This window comes from Pseudophryne corroboree, chromosome 1 (assembly GCF_028390025.1).
Source record: "Pseudophryne corroboree isolate aPseCor3 chromosome 1, aPseCor3.hap2, whole genome shotgun sequence".
Taxonomy (NCBI): domain Eukaryota; kingdom Metazoa; phylum Chordata; class Amphibia; order Anura; family Myobatrachidae; genus Pseudophryne; species Pseudophryne corroboree.
Genome location: NC_086444.1, coordinates 865,970,695 through 865,975,787, shown reverse-complemented (window position 1 = coordinate 865,975,787; position 5,093 = coordinate 865,970,695). Strand labels below are relative to the sequence as shown.

Here is a 5,093-nt window from a genome sequence, read left to right as displayed (position 1 = left end):
TCCGGTTCGGGTCTTTTGCTGTGCAGTGGTTATAGGCTCTGTGCACGGCAGGGGATCCGGTGCTGGTTTTTGTGCTCACAGTCTGTGAGGTCTGAGTGGGGCGTGGACAGCACCTGCTTTATAAGGCCTCTTCTCAGGGTAAGCAGATGCTGCTGAATCTTTGTTGGTTAGTCAGTTCCTGAAAGTTAACCAGTACTGTGTAGCTTTGTATTTGTTTGTTGCTTACTGCAAATAGGCCTGGGGATTTGGTATTACACTCTGCCAATCCAGACCTAGCAGTAAGACTGGAGTCAGTCGTTTAGCTTGCTGGGGTTCTGTTATTACTCTGTGAACTTAGCAAGTTTGCGGCTGTATTCTAAGACTTGCCTGTCTAATCCTGTCTCACTGTGCTAGGTGTCAGGGGTCAGTTTAGTGGCAGTAAGCTGAACCTGTGCACTGCAAGTGAGAATTAGGATTGTGGAGACTCTCCTTGTGTCTATCATTCCATCTCTGACCAAGGAGTTTACTGCCACACCCGTTGGTAACCCTTTAGGGTTTTGCTGTTGCCCTTAGCAACAGCATTTCGGGTTCTCTACGTATTAAAACACAACATCTTGCTTTTCCCATCTGAGCATTTCTAATACAAGGGAGATACCCAGTTCCTTAGCCTCTGGGCTTCTCTGTTCACTTTGTGTGTATTTTGTTACCCTATCACCTTCTGTGTACGTTATGTCATATTCCCCAGTCTGTCTGTGAGTCCATTTGTTTTGCATAACAGTTCAAACACCAGTACATTCCTGCAGGCACTGGAGTGCATAATAGTTCTGACACCAGTACTTTCCTGCAGGCACTGGTGTGCATAACAATTTTATATTTTTTATTAATTCCAGAGCGTAATTTCCCATCCTTTTGACTCACTGTTCACGAATTCCTCTGTTACATATATCAGCCTTTGCTCTATAATGTGACTAGGAATCAGTTTTATCACCTTCACCTACTATTCACACCACATGTACCTCGTATCCCCTTTTCCTTGGTCCTCCTCTAATGACACACCTTCACCCATCTTCACCTATAATTAATGCACTGTGTTCATGTTGACATTCAGGCATGTTGCCATGCCTGGGTGTGCAAATGGGCATATGTGCAGTTATACACTGTTGCCTGCTGTTGCACATGTGCTTATGTGCACGCATGCACATGCATTTACCAACCCATCCTCTTCTCATTTTTTACCTCTTTCACTTATCAGTTCACATATCAGTTCACTTACCAATATCAAATAACACAATTAATATTTCTTACCACATATCACCTTAAATCCATCAATATCATCACATCATGCTTACTTTTAATCATTTTATACCCCTTATTACACTCTCCTTCAATCTCGCAGTGCAGCACTAGCCATCTTATTTCACACACTTGGACAGACCATTGTCCCCACTAATTGTCATTCCCTCCCTCTATAATATGGACATTCATTTTATTAATACTTTTACTTATCTCCTATCAATTCTACATTGACTATATTAGCTCTCCATTTGCTCCGCGAAATCTGGGCAAATTTGCCCTTCTCCAATATGGCCCCCCTCACATCATGTACATCATATTTTCATTCATACCATTTAGGTCTAGCTCCCAATTGTACAAGCCGCCGATGCTAGCGGCCCATCTATTGGGATGATCAGCTCCTGTTTTATTTGGCACAGACCCAAGGATGCAATAGATTTTTATTCCCACGCCCGCCCTTTCCTTGCGCACTATGAGCAATTTTGCCCTTTTCTGACATGGCCCCATCCACATCCAGTATCACACGTCATCTGGTCTCGATCAGATCAACTGGTTTCCTGCTTCTCATGCACACAAGTTGCTTACACGAGCGGTCCAATCACAGGGGTGACAGCCGCTGATGTAAGCGGCAAGGACCTATAAGCGTCAGTGTCACTGATTTCTTCCCGCCCCCATCAGGGACGTGCCGGCATTGATTGGCCAGCGCCGCCCTGCGAGGCACTTTTATACTGCCCAGATCTCTTACCAGCACCTCCAGGAAGTGAACAAGACCTGCGGGGTGAAACGCGTTTTCCTAGCCAGCGGGTCCACCGGCACCAACCACGACACTCGAGGGACACCTTGCTGCTGATTCCACACAGGTTATGTATATCGGCAGCGCCTGTGTGGGCACTTTGAGCGTTTTAACAAATTCCTATTTATGATAGTAATCTCATAGGTGACCTAATTCTACCAGCATATCCTTGCTTACTGACAAATGGAATAAGACACTGTCTATTACATTTTGACATATATGTTTATTTTCTCTTTTCTGTGTCATTTGAATCACTTGTATGCATACAATAGCCAGGGGGTTATTGTAACCAGCATCCTAGGCTATTATTGGCTTTTCCTCATAACCAAGGAATATTGTATAATCCTCTAACCTGGGTCACATTGAGCCATTCCATCGATCTGATATTTAGTCTCTATATCAATATATATATATATATATATATATATAATTTTTTTTTTTGTTTCCCCAATTTTGGGGTCAGAATTTATTCACAGCATTACCAATGTTTATATCCAACATGAATTATGCCTGCGCATGTGCTTGATGTCAGTAAATGCTTGCTACCAGGACATATTGCACTTAAATATTGACGATTTCTGCTCTTATCCTGCTCTGATTTCTGTGGACTCTCATCTACGATTCAGGGTGCACAATACCACTAGTGTGGGACTTGTTGCATCCAGCCTAACGTAGAAAGCAGATCCACATCTTTTGTGACTAACTGTCACATTTCTTTATATAGGTGCACTCTCATTGGCGTCTAACCCACCTATTTGTCTACTACCATACCACACTGCCAGTGCCCGATCTCGTCCGGTCTTGGAAGCCAAACAGGGTTGGGCTGGGTCAGTACCTGAGGAGGAGACTCACAGGGAATACCCAGTGTTGTAGATTTTCATCTTTATGATGTGCGTTATCTGACGCCAACAGCAGTATCACCACTTGTCTCTATCTTTTTTCTATAATATCCTTATCCTATGATTGCATATTCTGACTATATAATCACTCAAGACCCTGAGTCCTTTATAAATATAATATACTTGTGCATTTGGTTGGTGACCGGTAGGAAGTGGGTAATGTCTCACTATTTACCGCCGGACCTGTCCAACACTGATACAATTGACAATTGACCACATGTTGGTCTTATCAACACAGATTCTCTGTACTGGTCGGGCTGAAACGGGTGTAGAACTTTGAAGTGGCTACAGCCTTTCTTATCACATTTTGTGAAACAGGACCAGAACATTCCTTTATTTTTCAATTTAATACTTATTTTAACCACATTCATTTTTTGGATCCTATGTTTTTCAATGGGTAATCACGAGAAATTCTTTATAATGTATATCTAATAAAAGTTATATTTTATTATTTTTCATTAATAAATAAAAACTATTGAAATTTATTTCAACTAAGAGTGCGCCCACACAAGATCCTTCCTTTTTTCTCTCACTATTGACATATGCTCTTTCTGGCTCTGGGCGCACCACCAAACTGGACAGATATTTGATAATTTATGCAAATAAATCTTAATTGTCCGAATTTTGGTTCATTCAATTTAACCTTTGACATAGAAACCAGTGCCGGGTCGTCCCTTCTTTTCCTCCAGTGAGCAGTATGGCTGAATATGGAGTATAAGTAAAATGCATGGTTTAGAGGTGCATTCATGGTGCTGTTACTGATATTAGAAAATCATTGCAAAGGTATCATCCACAATTCACCCCTAATTTAATAGACCCTATTGATTGTGAAAAGGCTATTAGGGATTAATATTGTAAGAAACTCTCTATTTCTAAGGATAATCATCACTAGACTTATTGATCCATTGTTTTTGTACGTTTCTAGCTGGGGCATGCCAACACTGATCTAATACCGGTCCAGTGTCACAGGAATGTCTGTCCACGCCAACAGCTAGTGTAAAATAGGATTTTAATTACCTACCGGTAAATCCTTTTATCGTAGTCCGTAGAGGATACTGGGTTCCACGTTAGTACCATGGGGGCATAGACGGGTCCACTAGGAGCCTTTGGCACTTTAAGAAATTAATAGTGTGCACTGGCTCCTCCCTCTATGCTCCTTCTACCAGACTCAGTCTAGAAACTGTGCCCGAGGAGATGGACATATCTTGAGAGAAGGATTGAAAGGGCAGTGGTGAGATTCGAACCAGCACACACAACAAGGGGAAAGCCAAGCTAACCAAACTTGAACAGGAACAGTTGATCCAACTTAACCAAGTAACTGTGCAGGAAAACCCGAAGCACTGGGTGGGTGCCCAGTATCCTCTACGGACTACGAGAAAAGGATTTACCGGTAGGTAATTAAAATCCTATTTTCTCTTGCGTCCTAGAGGATACTGGGGTCCACATTAGTACCATGGTGATGTACCAAAGCTCCCAAACCGGGCGGGAGAATGCTGAGGTTCCTGCAGAACTGATTGACCAAATTGAAGGTCCACAGAGGCCAAAGTATCGAACTAGTAGAACTTAGCAAACGTGTTCAAACCTCACTAAGTAGCTGCTCGGCAGAGCTGTAAAGGTGAGACACCCCGGGCAGCCGCCCAGGAAGAGCCCACCGACCTAGTAGAGTGGGCCTGTATAGATCTTGGAACCGGCAAACGTGCCGTAAAATAAGCATGCTGGATAGAAAGCCTGATCCAGCGAGCAATAGACTGCTTTGAAGCAGGACACCCAATTTTATTTGGATCATAGAGAACAGCAAGTCTGACTTTCTGTGACGAGCTGTCTGCTTCACATAGATCTTCAAAGCCCTCACAACATCTAGGGACTTTGAAGCAGATGATGTGTCTGTAACCACCGGAACCACAATAGGTTGGTTGATATGAAACACAGACACCACCTTTGGAAGTAATTGCTGACGAGTTCTGAGTTCAGCTCTATCCTCATGAAAAATCAAATAGGGGCTCTTGTGAGACAACGCCCCCAGTTCTGACACACGCCTGGCTGAAGCCAGGGCCAACAGTGTGACAGTCTTCCACGCAAGAAACTTTACGTCCACCTCCTGTAAGGGCTCAAACCATGCTGATTGTAGG

General features: G+C 43.1%; 1 pseudogene; it reads left to right on the top strand.

Moving 5' to 3' along the window:
* The first annotated feature begins 2,822 nt into the window (after nucleotides 1-2,822).
* LOC134949249 (5S ribosomal RNA) lies at nucleotides 2,823-2,941 on the top strand (annotated as a pseudogene).
* The last annotated feature ends 2,152 nt before the right edge of the window (nucleotides 2,942-5,093 follow it).